We start from the raw sequence: 17,994 nt of genomic DNA, 5'->3' as shown, positions 1-17,994 counted from the left end.
AGGTTGCTTTCTGGAGATATCAAACCTTATGTGATCTCATTCTTTCTTCACTTATTTGTTTTGGGGTCATGCCCAGGAGTGGTCAGGGCTTAATCCTGGCTTTGTGCTCAGGAATCACTCCTGGAGGTGACAGCAAGCTGGGCGGTGGGGAGGGAGGAGGGCACTGGAGGCACAAACCCATCTGCAACATGTGTGAGGCTCCACCTCTAAACTATCTCTCTCTCCAGGACTCAGTTTTCACTCATTCTTTTTTTTTTTCCTTTTGGGTCACACCGAGCAATGCGAGCAATGCGCAGGGGTTACTCCTGGCTCACACATTCAGGAATCACTCCTGGTGGTGCTTGGGGGACCATATGGGATGATGGGAATCGAACCTGGGTCAGCTGCGTGCAAGGCAAACCCCCTACCAGTTGTGCTATCGCTCCAGCCCCCACTCATTCTTTTTACACAGATTTGCAAAAGACAACTTAAGCTTTCTAGCTTTGGGAATTTGAATAATGCTACTTCTACATTTATTTTTCATATTTAAGAAATATGAAATTTGTATCTCCCCCACCCCTACCCCCAATTCTTTTCAAATGTGATTTTCATTGGTTTCTAACACAGGACCATCTCCAGTGACAAATTCTCTCTCTCTCTCTCTCTCTCTCTCTCTCTCTGTCTCTCAATAAAGATCACTCAGGTAATGCTCATCCAGTGTTTTGGGCCTGACAGTTTGGTACTCAGGCCTGTAGAGGTCAGCAGGGCTGTCCCAGAGGACCTAAAGGTTTCAGGAAGAGCTGAGACAGTGCCTGGGTTGGGAATGAACTCAGGGCTTCTCATATGCTAGCCATGTGCTCTACCCCTTGAGGACCAATCTCTCTGTCTCTGACAACATCTCCTATCAATCATCTGAGAGGAGACCTAAAAAGAATCTCACCATGCCAGGTGTGAATCTGATGGAAAATTTCTTTGCTGTGTTTAGCAGTCTGAGAATGAAAGCTCCAGTTCGTGGAATAAAAGTTGACAGTGACATTGTAAAATCTCATTTCACTAATGAGTCAATTGTGATTCATTAAGTTCCACCAAATCTTGTATTTCTAATGCAAGGCTTTATTTATGCAAATGTACTTTCCATAACAATCTGCTTCTCTTCTTCATTAGAAAGACACCTGGTCCTTTTCCTGTCTATCTTCAGCAGATAGTTCAGTTTCTGTAACTAGCATCCTAACTAAACCCTGTTTTTATTCCCCGGTGTACTGACCCAATCTCCCTACAGTATTCCATTCTATATACTCTTGTCAGGTTAATCTTCCTCAATTAAAGCTGTGTCCTGTTATTTTTCTCACTTGGAAACCTGTAGCTTTTCTCTGTTGACTGATGAACTTACACTGGCATACAAGGCTGTGTGCAGTATAGCTTTAATCAGCAATTTCTATCCTATTTCCTGTTCCACAAACTTCTCTAACTTTCAGCCAAATGAAACACTGTAGAATCCTATAGCAGGTGTTCATGCTTTCTGTAGAAGGATTAGAAAATAATACCTAATGGGATTTGCTTTGCAAACTGTTTTTTGACCATTTGTTTTGTTTGTTTATTGGTGAGCCAGTAACTTAAAAATATTTCAAAGTAACAGCAACTCCCAGCAGACCATGGGTGTCTTAGGCCTTGCAAGTGATGTTTGTCCTAGGGGTGTGCATCTGGTGGTTAAGTACGCAGCCCCACAATACAGTGTGGCTCAGACTCACTAGTGCTGGGGGCCCACAAGGGACATCTCACTAGTGCTCAGAGGCACCATGTGCCACCAGGAATTAGGGCCTTGCACATACTTGGTACATGCTCTACCAATTGAATTATCTCCTCAGCCTTTCACATTTGTTTCATTAGAATAAATGGGCAGAGTAAAATAAAGCAGGTAAAATATGCAAAAGAGGACCAGGGCAATGTTTCAAAGGGCTAAAACACATGCTTTGCATGCCAGAGCTATAGGTGTGATTCCCAGGACAATATGATCCTCTGAGCATTGCTGGCTACACCTCCCTGGCAATCCCCTCAACCACAACCAGCAGTAACAGCCCCTGAGTGCTGCAGAGTGTGGTCCCCAATAAATAACCGAACTAAGGTAATACATGTCAACCTTTCTCCTCCTGCTGCTCTTATATTCCCAGCTGTCATTGCAGGCCTATGCTGAATCAGCCTTCTGCCACAGCCATTCTGCCCAGCTGCCCAGAAGGTTCTTTTCCTCAAAATTCTTAGGGCTTTTCCCCCTTCTCTTTTACAATGCCTATTTCTCTTTAATATACATTAAGTGTATGTATCAATATCTGGTCACTGAAAGTCTTTTTAAGACAGGGATTATTTACTGAAAATTTGCTTTCAAATTAGTTAATAGAGTTCAAATGAGTCATAGATGAAAAAAACATAGTAAATATGTGTAATTGTTATTAGGGTCAACTAAACAGAAGTCATGGCCTTGGTTCCTTTCCTTATATTCATGACAAGTCCAGTCAGAAGACAGCACAACACACACAAGTACACGCACACACACACTAAAGCACACACTACACATACTCATTCACCACAGGCACACTCTCACACATATTCACTCACCATGCACACATACCACACGAACACATTTTCTGAACCAAAATATAAAATCCAGAATATGTATTAGAAAAATTTTTGTCAACCATTCAGAAGAAATTTTCTTCTAAGTTGGGGAATGGAGCAGAATATTGAGGTCAGAAATCCAGTTCTTCCATGTACATCAGATTTAAGGAGTGAGCCAAGGTCAACAAACGTCATTCACCAGTGTGAAAGCCAGTCTGGCTTCGCCTCCAGTCAGAGTGAGACTGATGGCTAAAGACGGGGAGGTGGGCACACAGCATGAGGTGGTCATGCTTATGATGCCAGCAACATGGGGAAGGGTTGACATACTGACACATTGAAAAATGAGGATTTTTCTACTGAGACTGCATTTTGGTATGATCTAGTTCTCTATAACTGAAGGCACCAAAAATGTTCATCTAATGGAAGAAGAAGAAGGAGAAGGCAGAGGAGGAGGAAGAGAGAGGGAAGAGGAGAAGAAGGAGGAAGAGGGAGAAAGAGGAGAAGGAATTGGGAAAAGGAGGAGGAGGAGGAGGAAGAGGGAGAAAGAGGAGAAGGAGGAATAGGGAGAAGGAGGAGGAGGAGGAGGAGCAAGAGGAAAGGAGGAAGGGAAGGAAGAGGAGGCGGAGAAGAAGAAAAGAACAACTGCTTACATAATTTAGTGCCCAATCCATTTTCTCAATAGTTTTAATTTTCTCAGTGGTTTTAAAAATAATTAAAGGTAACTTCTTTACACATTTCTTATAGTAACATTTTCAAATACTGATGGAGCTTAATGTTTATTGATTTTATATTCTATCTGTAAGGGTTTCAAATAAGTATTTTCAGCATGCCATGGTTCCAGCAACAGGAGTATGACATCATGTCGGAGACTTTTCAGGGTCAGGAGCTGGAACCAACTGTAGGTGGAACTGCAAAGGAGTGACGATGGGGTCAGCATGAGAGGACAACCATCTAAAAGGGAATATGTTCAGCTGTTAAAAAAAATCCTCATATTTATTGTTAAAACTCCTCTACCCAACACCTTCTCCAGATGGAGCCCTGGTGACACTGAGCAGCAACTAAACGGCTCCAGGATTCGGGACGGGGACACATCCGAGCCGCGGTGGGGCACTGGAGTGGGGCAATGCCAGCCCAAACTCCAAGAGGTCCCGGCCGCCGGAAGTCACGCCCTCGACCCACCCTCGGCGCCATCTTGCCACAATCAACAGAGAAGCGGCCAGGCATTCTGGTGAGCAACGCGGCCAGGAAAATACTCTGGACCCGAATTGGGGCCAACAACACCGGGGAGCCAGAAGGAGGAGGTGCAGCCACAACACCTTCTCCAGATGGAGCCCTGGCGACACTGAGCAGCAACTAACACGGCTCTGGGATTCGGGACTGGGACACATCTGAGCCTTTTCTAAAACCTGAAAACATACAATCTTTTAATGGAAAACTAATTATCAAATGCTTCCTTAATAGGGTTATCTTGTTTGGGGGTATAACTCCCACAACAATAGTGAGTTTTGTGTTGAAATATGGAATGTAATCAAGGTGAAGAGAAAATGAAGTGAAATTCATCAGTTATACAGTTGGGGTGGGGGGCGGGGGGTTTACCGGGGATTTTGGTGGTGGAATATGGGCACTGGTGAAGGAATGGTGTTTGAATACGGTATAACTGAGACATAAAAATGAGAACTTTGTAACTTTCCACATGGTGATAAAATAAAATTAAATTAAAAAAAAAGCTCCTCTACCAATCCCATCTATTAAAGACCCTCCCTCTAACCTGGCTGACAGAGCACAGGCGTGGAGCAGCTGATGACTCCATTATACCGCTGCTCTGCTGCAAATTAGCTGTTATCTGCTCCCCACCTCCTGAGCCTTACCCACTGTGCTTCTCTAGTCCGCTGGATGTCCTGACTCCTTCCAGTTCCTCACCAAGCTGTGTTTTCTCTGGCTTCATTTTAGGTATCTCCAAATTTGGAATCTCCACTTATTGTTTTATCAACCTTGTCACCTGTTCCTCAATCATTGCATCCTGGACAATTTGGAATTATTGATTCCCAGATTCATACTGGAGAGAGAGAGAGACTCTCTTCTCTGCTTCTAAAACCCACCACATTCCAACAGCAACCTCCTGAGAGACTTTGTGTGGAGCCAGCCAGCAAACCCCTCCTGAGTTCTTAATCCTCAGGACGATAAATTGATACATTTGAAGGGGCTAAATATAGGGCAATTTTAATTCGTAGAAATGGATGACTTTATCAATTATTCCTTTATCTATTTGGTCCAACAAATAATGACCAAGCTCTATGGGCTCAATTGTAAAGCACAGTCTGTAACAGAATGCACGGGACAAGCATCCATGGAGATTCAGCTAGGACCATACCCCAGCGACCCCAGCTTAGGCATATAACAGCCCACTCCCACAGACCCACAGAAGCTCATCTCAGGCGCTCCTCCCACACGAGACTGGATCTTTTTTTTTTTTCATTCAAATGCTTTAGGGACAGAGATTGTGCCAGTTTCTAGAGAATTGTTTTCATATTTTATTACTTCATTTAGGACGTTTATTTCCCTCCTCGGGCAAAGTTCTCCTTAGTGATTTGACTTCCTTTATTTCTGTCACTTGTTTGATAAAAATGGGGTACAAGCTCAGTATAACAAACCCTTCACTGGCTCCAAATTGCCAGCTCAGTGAATCAGTGGTTAATTTTTAAAGGGCACTGATCCCATTGTGCTAAGTACAACTGAAATAAATAATGTATATTTATGTGTTTCTCATATGCTTGACCTTAGCCATATGGTATGAATGAGACCAAATCAATCCCATTTGGAACTCAGAGGCCAGCCCAGAAACACACTATTATTATCTTTAGGTCCAAGTGTAATTCCTCCAGTAATATTATTCTTCTTAACACTCAGACCCACAGGAGAAGACTGCTCAGGCAGCAGCCTGAATTTGTTGACATTTGTTGACTTACTTATCCCCGTGGTGCATTTCTGATGCACATTCTAATGTATAATTCTCCTTCAGTAACATTTTAAATTATGATCTTACAATATATCTATATAGACCATACAGCAGTTTGAATTCTTGAATAAATTATTTTATTCATTAGGTATCTCTCAGGACACTTTATTAGACAGCCAAGGGGAAAATATATTTTAAAATAGGCAATAACTTTTCATCTCAGTAAAAACTAATTTCTGTGCAGACCAGTAACTACACTTTGAATCATTATTCTTTTCTTGCGAGCTAGTTGGTAAAGCATGTTGACTGAAGACATATCAACTGCTTATTGAAAGACTTACTGATCTCACAAATGGCATAAATTAGACTTCCTAAATATAGGTAGCTTTTCCAAGTGAAATTTTTTAGCTTTTTGGGTATAGAAACAAAAGTGTATCATTTCTCTTTGCAGAAACACTTTTCTGTTACCCTCAACTGTGTAATATTTGAACCTAGGAATTATTTCTGAGTAGTCAAACATTTGAAAAATAATGATTTAATGGTTCCCTGAGGACTACCAGGAGTGGTTCTTGAACCTAAAGGCAGAGGTAAGCCCTAATACAGCTGGGTGTTGTCCCCAAACCAAAAATAATAAAAATAAAAAATTATTTTAGAGACAAAGGGTCCAGTGAGTGTGAGATAAATGCCTACCAACTTTAGTCCCAGTGGCAGTGGATACAATTGTCCAATAGAAACACACCTCTGAAAATAACTGGGGGCAAAAGTATAGCCTTGTGGTAAATTAAAATATCCCCTATGAAAGACAATCAAGCTTCATATATAATTAGTGGGACACAAACCCAGTCTGTAAGCTGCCACTTCTAAACAAACTCAGTCCTGTGTCAGCCTCAGGCTAGTGTCAAAGAGATACTATACCCAAAGAAATAACCTAAGTTCAGATTTATTTTTAATTTTCAATTCCTCTTCACAGTAGAGCCTATCCTGAAGAAGCAGAAAAAGAACAGTTCATAAACAAGTCAATTTAGAGAAGAGCTCTGTTAGACAGGTCGTGTTGACAGAAAGACGGGCCAAGGAGCAGTATGGCAGACAGCGTCCATGCACAAAACTTAAGTGTGTGTTATTTTGGAAAAAAGTTATTTACGTTGCCCTTGCAAATGTTTAACTTAAAAAGCCATGCTAGGGAAGAAGGAAAGGCTGTTGGATAGGGCTTATCCAGTCAAAATAAATGATTCTAAAGTTTTTGTTTTGATAAGAGAACAAAATACATATTTTTGTATGAATGCTTTTTTAGAAATACCAGACAAAGTCTTCTGCTTTGATTCTTTTAAAGAGAAAGCTGCCTTCAAAGTAAAAAGAAGAATCCTTTAAATTCACATTTAATTCAAAGTTTAAGGAAAAACATCACCTGAGAAATGAATTTTGGTTACTTTCTTTCATAGAGGTAGTTAAAGTTCCTATCTAAATGTATCAGCTATTAGTCATGTATATTAAATTTATTAAAATTCAATTAAATTGATATGTTTTTCAGTAGCATGTGCACATTTCAGTTGCTCACTGAACACTGGGCATGAAGCAGCTCCAGTGTTCCACAGAGTATGGGACATTTCTGTCATCCCAGAGAGTTTTATTGGAGAATCGACTTTAGAATCGACTTGGAAAATCAACAACACTGGGTCACAACTAAAATTGTTACCTAAATTCAGTAATATAGAAACAATTTATTAGAAACAGCAGAGCCTCCTGACCCTGCGCCTGGCTTTCTTCACCCAGGCACCTTGGAGGGAGGCGGGCTGAGTTTCTCTTGCCACCCTGAGCAGAGCTCCGGCAGTTTAAGACCTCTGGAACCCAGCCACAGCCAAGCTCAAGGCCACTCTTCACACTCGTAGACAAACCTCATGCATGAAGGAACTGGCAGAGGAACCCAGGTGTGCAGGACCTGGGGCTGAGATCACCAAGTCTGCTCGAATCGAGACTGGGCCTCCTCCACCCAGATCCCCCTTTTTCCAGTAGCTAGGCAGTCACTCCCACAAACTGCCCCTGGCACAATGGGTGTAATTCCATCAATGGTCAAGATCCAGAGACTATAAACAAAGCTTTGGGAAGCGAGCTTCTAGTTCTCCCTCTCAGAGAACCCAGCAAGTTACCGAGAGTATCCTGCCCACACGGCAGAGCCTGGCAAGCTCCCCATGGCATATTCGATATGCCAAAAACAGTAACAATATGGGTCTCATTCCCCTGACCCTGACCAATGCAGCGTGGTTTGGAAGGACAGTAAAGAGAGGCTGCTAAACTCTCAGGGCTATGATGAATGGAGACGTTACTGGCATCTGCTCGAGTAAATTGATGAACAACAGGATGACAGTGATACAGTGACAGTAGATTTTTTAAAAATAAACACTTGCCTGAAGACTCTTTTACATAATGAGATATGAGTGTTGGGGAGAAACACTAAAGACTGGGTGGGGGGTGGTCTCCCAAGCAGTGCCCGGCAGCTCAGGAGTTATTCCAGCAGTGATACTAGCCCGGCGGATCCACTATTGTCTGTGCCTAACAGTACTGGAAAACAGCAGCACCACTTGATGGAACTCTGGGATCATGACAACCCCTCCTCCTAGTCCCCCATATTTTCTGAAATTGGAAGGAAAGGCAGTACTCTGTGATGGTTGACTTTGCAAGTAGTTTAAGCATGGCTTCTCAGCTTGGAAGAACTTAGCTGTACAGCACTAAGGTGGTATTTAGGGAATTCAGAGAAGAGTCAAAGAATCAGAGGATCCACTCGTGGGTGTGGCCTCCTTTGATAGCTTGGAGTGATTGGTGGTAGAAATTGTTGGGATGACTTCCCAATTGCACTGTATAGTCAAGGGAAAAGCAGAAAGAAAGAGTAACCACAGGCCACAGCAGATCTTATAGAACAAAATTCTTCTCTGGGGAGAAGCAAATATGAGAAGATTTCTTTGTTAAATAAACTCCACAATAGATTTTGGAATCACCAGCTTGGGGAGCTTAAAAGTATATTATAGGCTATTCTTTCAATCTTTTGCGTAGGGAGTTAAGCAATTTTAATTTAACTAGGGAAAAAGAAAATAGAAGTGACATTTTAGATACCCTAAGTATGGTGGAGCAGTAGATATTTACTTTATGAAAATACTTCTGCCATGGTCTAACCATGCACCTGGACAGCTTGCACAAATATCCTTCATTTATTTAGTCATACTCCAGTTTACAAGAGGACACCTAAATTATCCTATAGGACTGCCTTCCTGCTGAGAAAATCTAATTTGAGGATTAAAATAGTTTAAGTTAATTTGTAAACACGTCATTTGTTATAAGTAAGTAGCCTCTGAAAACAATGAAAGCGTTAAAAATATGTTTAAATTTGGATAAATTAAAATTTTTGTTAATATTGTCCAATCCCATAATAGTGTGCTTAAAAATTCTAGCATTTTTTTGTATACTGTGTTCTAAATAAAGTTTTTCATTTCATGTAGGCAGGCATCCTACATATAATGGGTTTCGGTACATGTTTCTGCACATGACAGATTTTGTATATTTGTTAAAAATTCGTTCCAAAGATTGTCCTCTTCTGAGATGAGTTAACCTATGTTGAGAATTAGGAAAATATACTTTTTATTTAAAATATCTCCATAGTTATCATAAAATTATTTTTTCAAATGGCAATGATCTGAAACATTTGACTCATTTCAACGACATGCATTTGGAAATGTAATTTCACTATTATATAATTGAAAAATTATGTTCATTTCTATGCCTCTTATTAATAGCCAAAAATTATTAGACTAGCATTCATGTGCATAACAGTTCAATGGTTTCTTTTCCTCTAAGTTTTCCAGCTCTTTATAAACTACGCATTATCTAATACTAGGCGTTTCCCATCCTAGTCACAATTCACATTTTGAAGGTTTTAAGTTTCCCTTTGCTTCCATAGATGCAGTGACTGCCAGCTGATGTTATGCCAGGGATTATAAGTAGCAGAGCTATGTGGATGGCGCATAGCATGGGCGACAGAGGCAGAGCAAGGACACAAGATCCCCGTTTGCAAGGTACCAATCTGTCACTGAGCCTCCACTCCCAGCCCCTAATATAAATGTGGCCACTCTCAAGGTGCTAGGAGAATGGGGCCACTGGGATGACTCCTGACCACATTTGGCCTCACAGTGCTCCAGCTCATGGTGCTCAGGCACTGTCAGGGTCACCCCTGGAGGGACTGGGAGAGCTTACGGGGAGGGCGTTTGGTCCCCTGTGTTAGTTTTTAATTGTCAGTTTCACTTGTTGTCCAGAAAAATATATATATTTTAGATTGAGAGTGTTAACCTTGTTCTACCCTACCCTATCCCCACAGTCAGCTGCTCCATCTTAATCTAAGAAACAGAGGTTTAAAAGTAGAGGCCATTTGGAGGCCTGAGAGATAGTTCAGTGGGCAGGTATATGCCTAGAAATGCCTGACCCAGTTTTGATCTGCCTCCTCAGAGTCCCTTAAGCCCGCCAAGAGGGATCTCTAGAGATCCCTAAGCTAAAAGTACGCCCTGAGCACAGCAGGGTGTGACCCAAAAGCGAACAAAAAGTAGAAGCTATTTATAATGATAAAAGGCAAAGAAGTTATAATAATTGAAATTTTTAGCTTTCTTTCTAACACTTTACCAAAGTAAACATTGTTGTCTTAGCTACAACAATATACTCAAACAACAGATCACTTTGTTTTTGTTTTGGGGTCACACCAGGTGGCCCTCAGGGCTTACTCCTGGCTCTGCACTCAGGGATCATTCCTGGCAGGCTCAAGAGACCATATAGGATGCCAAGGATCGAACCTGGTAAGCCTAAGCCTCATGCAAGGCAAACGCCCAACCTGCTGTGCTATCTCTCTGGCCCCAGAACAGATCAATGTAATGTACTGTGGAGATTGCCAAGATCATGAGTTTAAACTGAAAACAGAATTTGAAGTGGACCATTGTCACTGAAACTGGCTGTTGGGTACTGCTGAATCTGGATCGGGCAGACTAAGCTGACACAGGCCATTAAAACCTGTGAATGAGAAAAAAATCTTATCAGTTTCCATGACTTTGTCCAGAATACTTCAATCTGAAAAAAAAAACAAAACAGGAAAAACTCAAGAAAGCTACCTTAACTAACTCCTGAGCATCTCCACCCCCAAAGCCAAAACACACAAAGAAACAAAGAAACAAAAACCCAACAGCTTTAACTTCTCAGAAATATAAAATGTGCATATTCTGGTTTAATAGGAGTTTGATGCGGTTGTTTGGGGCTGAGCTAGTGGTGCTAATGGGATACTCCTGGTGTGTTGGTGAGGGTGGTTATTTTCAGGGCACCATGAAGAGTCTTTATGGAACCTTAGCACCCCAAGTGCAAAACATATGCTCTAGCCCTTTGAATGATCATCTGGGGTGATTAATTTTTATGCTTAATATTATTTGTAGCCATTTGTGTTGGGAAGGTAATACTGATTGGGGTTTTGAATGCTTTTTTTTTTCAATTTATTTCAAGTCAAACATGATCAATATATATTCTCTGTCATGCCAATTCAGATGAAAGGAAACTCCTAAGGAAGTGGTACAGCCCCCTTGTCACCCTCCTAGGTTTAAGACTGCTCCTGGGATGTTCTAGCTATTCTCGCAAAATCTAGGTCTTACAATGTCTAGAAAGTCTTACTAGAAGAATTCCTAGAATGTTGTATTCTGCCACAACTTGGCTCCTGGGAGACTTCATTCACCAAAGTGGCATTTTCTTTTGATTTGGTTGTGAATAAAACCCAGCATGCACTAGGTAGGCCAGTGCCCCCAGGAATTCTTCTCTCATAAAAGAGGTGTGACTAGCAACAGGCCACCCTTTCCCCTACTTGAATCTCTGATTTTGCCTTTTCCCCTCCCTTAGCTACTAAGTTTTGTAGCAAGCAAAAGATTCTCTACCAACTGAGACGAGCAATTCTCTTCTTGGAGCTTTTAGCATTCATAACATTCAGTCATTAAGATTTTCTGTGCTGTTTATACATGGATAGACATGGAGAGTATCATGCTGAGTGAAATGAGTCAGAGGGAGAGAGACAAACTGAATGATTGCACTCATTCTTGGAATATAAAACAAATAAACCATAGTATGTGAATAATACCCGAAGACAGTTGAAACAAGGGCCAGGAAAATTGGTTCACAGTAGAAAGCTTCCACAAAGGGAGAGGGGGAGTGCAGTTAGGACAGAGAAGAGGGCACTATGACAATGATAGTTGGAAATGATCACTCTCGACAAATACTGAGTGCTGGAAGGAGGTAAAGTGATATGTACGATACCCTTTTAGTAACAGTATTGCAAATCACAGAGCCTAGAAGGACAAGAGAAAAATAAGATAGAGAATGAGAGGGGGAAAAGGAAAGAGAGAGAGAGAAAGAGACAGACAGACAGAGACAGAGAGACAGAGAGGAACAGAGACAGAGATAGAGACAGAGAAAGAGACAGAGAGGTATCTGCCATAAAGGTGGGCTGCCCCAGGGGCTTGGGGAGTGGGAGGGAAACTGGAGACCTTGATGATGGGAAATGTGCACTAGTGAAGGGATTGATATTGGAACATCTTAGGCCTGTAACTGAATCATGAACAACTTTATTACTATGTATCTCACGGTGATTAAATTAAAAATTAAATTAAAAAAATTTTAATGATTTCTCTCATGCCAAGAATTAAAACAAGAAACAACAAAAACAGTGACTGGGCCTAGGTAGGGATCTCAAGTGGTTATGAATGTGCCTAACACGTACATGGCTCGGTGTTCAATTCCTGGCATCCTGCGTTCCCCCAAAGCACCTTGTGAGCTTGGTGTCTCCATCCAGAACCACCGGTGACATCCTCTATAAAAGAGCCCAGCAACTTTACACATTTCTCAATCTCCAACCCTGTAAGGAAAGAAAATATTTTCTGTGGTTTGGAATTGGTTTGGTGGCAGTATTTAAAACAAATATACTTCTCATGTTTGAGGTCCCTGGGAGCAGTCTTTGGCACAGTAAAAAATAGAAAAGAAATAAAAATTTATTTTGGGGGCCACCCCTCGTGGTGCTTGGGGGAGACTCACAGCCTGGTATTTGGGGGTTGCTTTCTGGTTTTTTTTTTTTTAATGGACCATGCATGGCTAGGGATCAAACCCAGGGCTCCTATATATAAAGTGTGTGCTCAAACCCTTTGAGCTATCTACTTGTCTCCAAGACAAGATTTATTTCTTTCTTTTTTTTTTTCTTTTTGGGTCACACCTGGCGATGCACAGGGGTTACTCCTGGCTCTGCACTCAGGAATTACTCCTAGCTGTGCTCAGGAGACCATATGGGATGCTGGGAATCGAACCTGGGTCGGCCGTGTGCAAGGCAAACGCCCTACCCGCTGTACTATTGCTCCAGCCCAAGACAAGATTTCTTTTACTGAAACCATCCAGATATTTTTAGGGTACTTTTCTTTTTTAAAAAAGTCATAAAAAGAGTTTTAAATACATTATTATAATGCTAGCCAAAAAAAAAAATCCCTTTAAAAAAAATCTAGTAACACTGTGACTACGAATGTTCACTTTTCTCCTAAATTCTGGTCTTAGCTTCAGGAAATTTATGATGCTAAGAGTCTTATACAAAAATGCAAGCAGCACTCCCGTTGACTTAATCTGGCAAGATATTCTTTAGGTATGTGTATGAGCTTGTGTCTCAAGCCAACAATCAAAAGGGATTGTAAATTTAAATAATTACATCATCTGATGAAATCTGCTTTTAGGACTAGGACAGAAGCACCTTTTCCAAAATATATTCAGAATATATTTCAATCATCCTAGCTCTGTGACCTTGGAAAAAATACTTAATTTCTCTGTAGCTCTGTTTCTTCGTCTAAGGGTCAGTAAATTATAGTGTTTACCTCATAGATTTATTAAATAACACATATAAAGCACATGGATTACCTGGCACTTAAATAAAATTTATCTAAGTATTAGCTATGGTTATGATTACTATTATTATTAGATTGATAGAAGGAAGCTGGAAAGATTATAACATGTTTTCTGAACTGATGTGATTTATGAGCTAATACAATTTCCACAGACAAGTTTAAGTCATATCTTATATACTTTAGCATTACCCAACAATTTAAAATATAAAGTCATTGTGAAAGCAATTTCTTTTTTTTTCTTTTTTTTTTTTTGCTTTTTGGGTCACACCCGGCGATGTTCAGGGGTTACTCTTGACTCTGCACTCAGGAATTACTCATGACAGTGCTCGGGGGACCAAATGGGATGCTGGGAATCGAACCCGGGTCGGCCGCGTGCAAGGCAAATGCCCTACCCACTGTGCTATTGCTCCAGCCCCAGCAATTTCTTTTTATAAGAAAAAATAGTATAGAAATGAATGGCTTATTTTTGAAAAAGGAATGTAGAGACAAAAGTAGAAAAGATATATATATAAAAATATTAATATGATATTATAATTACCACATGCATCTTAAAGTTTTTTTAATAGCCATAATAAAGTGCTGTGAAAAATTCTCACATTTAAAAATGTTTACTATCTTTTGGTAATTTTAAATCTTTCTAGATTGGGGCTGGAGTGATAGTACAATGGGTAAATAGTCTACCCAGGTTAAATCCTCAGCACATTTATAAATACTTTCCCCAAGTCCTGCCAGGAGTGACCCCAAAGCACAGAGCCAGGAATAAGTTTTGACACATCCAGGTATGGTCCCAAAATAAACAAGAAAAAAACTTTTTAGGTTGTTGAAGTTCACTTGAAAAATTTATTTCTGGTTTTAAAAATGTACAGTCTTGGAATGTAAAGTTGTTGTTGTTGTTGTTGTTGTTGTTTGCTTTTGGGGTCACGCCTGGTGATGTTCAGGGGTTACTCCTGGCTTTGCACTCTGGAATCACTCCTGGCGGTGTTCAGGGGACTATATGGGATGCTGGGAATTGAACCCGGGTCAGTCGCATGCAAGGCAAACGCCCTACCCACTGTACTATCACTCCAGCCCCTTGAAATGTAAAGGTGTTTTTTTTTTTTTATAACAGAATAGTTATAGTTAACTAGCCAGTAGTTGACTAGCTTTCCCATAGTAAGACACATAAAAATTAGGTGAAATATTTAAAACAATATTTTGATAGTTGATAGTAAGCTGTTATCCCTGAGAAAATGGAAATAAGCAAAATAATAGGCAACTGTAAATCCTACGATTCCCCAGATTGATTGCAGAGAGACATACAGAGAGGAAGAAATTGAGCACAACAGAAGTCCCACTGATATATGAAAAGAGATCAGATATTCGGGAGGTCGAGGCAGGTATAAATTGTGGCACAATAAACTAAAAAGAGGGGAACTACACAGAACACAGCCCCAGAAATCTTCACAGGATTCCTTTTCATAAGATTTCTTTGAATGTTTCCTTTGAATCCTCTTCCATAGGATTCCTTTAAATCTTCCTTTATAGGATTCCTTTGAGTCCTCCTTCATGGCATTCCTTTGAATGGTTGAATGTTAATCTTTACCTGCAAAGGTACTCTCCTGAAGTCAGGCCAAGACAACTATAGAATTCTAAGCTGAAAAATCACTAGCGCTGCTACAAGCCTAGTAGACATTCTAATTCTGTTTCTGAGTATTCACTCTTGAAATGAATTCCTAGACCAATGAAATATTCAGTAAAACTTCCAGAAAGATTAATAAGACAGGAAATGAATTACCACTACTGTATAGGTTATGGTGTACATGCCTTATCAAATTTTTAAATTGTCTCAAAACAGGAAAATGAAGAAAATCTGCTGTAAAATGAGTGCCGACAAAATAAAAACCCAACCTTCTTTCAAAAAATATAATAAAAGTCTTATACTTAGCAATATCACATTCACAATAAATGGTACATAATAAAAAATTGCTGGAGCTGCAAGAAAGAAAAAATGTAATGCAACTAGGAGAAAAGCAATCAACAGAAGCAGAGAGATAAGTAAGAGAGATGAAGAAATCATTGGATAAACACTTTAATTCAGTTATAATGTATATAATTAAAATTTAAAATGTACACATTGAGAAAGAAACACTAAAAAAGAACCAAGCTAAATCTCTAGTCTATTAAAATAGACTTAATATATTAGACATGCAGAAAAAAATTACAAGTGGGTTTGAAAATTGCAATGAAATGATTAAAATGAGAGCTAGGAAAGGAAATAAAAATAAAGCAAACTATATATAGATTAGGCTTAGTGAAAGAAATTAACACAAAAGTAAACAAAGGTTTTCTTGTAACATTTGTATGAAGTGTCAAGAAAAGGCAAATCAAGATTAGCAGTGGTTAGGTCTTAGAATAAAGATGGGAAAGAACTATAAAAAGGCATAAGATTCCTTTTTGGAATGTGGTAGCAGTGCACATTTTCGTAAGTAGAAAAATCACGTGATTAATTGGCACATGTAAAATGAGTTCACTTAAAATTTAAGGAATATTAGCCTAACTGTTGTAAGGAGTTATTATGCAAGTCTAGGTGTGTAAGTGTATACAATTATAGTCAGGGTTCTTAGTAATGGAAAGACTCTTGGAAAAATAACTGCCGCCAGATGCTGGACAGTGTAAGCAAAAAAGGGATATAGAGCTTTAAGATGGTCTACTGTTAGAGAACAAATCAACAACTTTACTGTAGCACTGTAGCACTGTCATCCCGTTGTTCATCGATTTGCTCAAGTGGGTACCAGTAATGTCTTCACTTGTCCCTATCGTGTGCTAGCGTAGCCCAATGGTGTCTGCTCACTCCAAGAATACAAAGAGCGTGTTGTTGTTACTGTTTTTGGCATATCAACTACATCACCGGTAGCTTGCCAGGCTCTGTGATGTGGGAAATATGTACATACATATATACATACATACATACATACATACATACATACATACATACATACATACATACAGAAAAAGAGAGAAAAAGGCAGAAGGAAAGAAAGAAAGAAAGAAAGAAAGAAAGAAAGAAAGAAAGAAAGAAAGAAAGAAAGAAAGAAAGAAAGAAAGAAAGAAAGAAAGAAAGAAAGAAAGAAAGAAAGAAAGAAAGAAAGAAAGAAAGAAAGAAGGAAAGAAGGAAAGAAGGAAAGAAAGAAAGAAGTTTCGTGGAGGCAAATGCAGCTGCACACTCCAGGAAAATTGAGTCACTCTCTTCCAGGAGCTTTGTTTTATAGTCTCTGGATCTTGGCCGTTGATGAGATTACATGGTGCCGGGGGCAGTTTGTGGGTGTGACTGCCAAGCTACTGGAAAACTGGGGATCTGGGAGGAGGAGGCCCAGTTCCAATCTGAGCAGGCTTGGAGATCTCAGCCACGGGTCCTGCATACCTGGTTTCCTCTGTCGGTTCCTTCATGGGTGAGGCTTGTCTGAGCTTGTGGAGAGTGGCCCTGAGCATGGCTGTGGCTGGGTTCTGGAGGTTTTCGGCAGCCGGGGCTCTGCTTGGGGTGGAGCGGGGAACTCAACCCATCCCCCTCTGAGGGGACCCCGGTGAAGACAGCCTGGTGCAGGGGAGGAGATCCAGAGACTATAAAACAAAGCTCCCGGAAGAGAGCGATGTAGAATCTCCTGTCCCTGATGCAGGAAACATCCCCGGTGCAGGAAACAACAATGTAGCAGCTGAAAACAACCGTCACTTATTGTACCATTGCTGATGGTCAGTAGTCCAGGCATAACTCAAATGAATCACTTTTCAATCAATGTCTTACTAGACCAAAGCAAAGGGATTGAAAGACTGCATTTCCTTTCTTCTTCTTTTTCCTTTTTTTACTTGTACCTCTAAGCTACTTGTCTGGTCCTGTTAGATTATATGTTGTTCTATTATACTTCTTTCAGGCTCACGTAGGATTTCATCAGAACTCAGTTACTTGTGATTGTAAGACTGCAGCTAACATTTTCTCTTATGGAGACCAAGTGAAGTACCCTCTTCTGAAAAAGATCACTTTGAGGTGCTCTAAGATCTGCTTATAGCTTGTAAGTTTATGTTTTCAAAGCTAGAAGGGCATTTCTTTTCTTGTATTGCTATTGTTTGTTCTGTTTTGATTTGGTTCTGGACCAGACCTTGAATTATTCAGAGCTTGTTGTTGGCTATGTGTTGAGGAATCAGAGACCACATAGGGTGCTGGGAATTGCCTTACCCACTGTCTTATTTCTCTAGCCCCACCCAGGAGGACAATCTTTGCATAGACTACAAGAGAATTTTATATAATGTAAAATTTGATGAGTGACTATTCAATCTTATCATACATTCTATTCAGTCCAAAGGGAGGGCTTTATAATAAGTTTGTAAACCAATGGCAGAAATCTCAGAGACCATCTTATGATTCTTCCTATTTCAGCGCTCTTCTAAGCTGGGTCCTTAGAGGACTGCTCTGTCATGTTTTTATTACTGCCTGAAATAATTTAGGAGTGCTTCTCATGGTTCAGTTTTTCTTGGTTC

The sequence above is a fragment of the Sorex araneus genome, chromosome X, assembly GCF_027595985.1.
Source record: "Sorex araneus isolate mSorAra2 chromosome X, mSorAra2.pri, whole genome shotgun sequence".
Taxonomy (NCBI): Eukaryota; Metazoa; Chordata; class Mammalia; order Eulipotyphla; family Soricidae; genus Sorex; species Sorex araneus.
Note: the sequence above shows the minus strand (reverse complement) of the source record.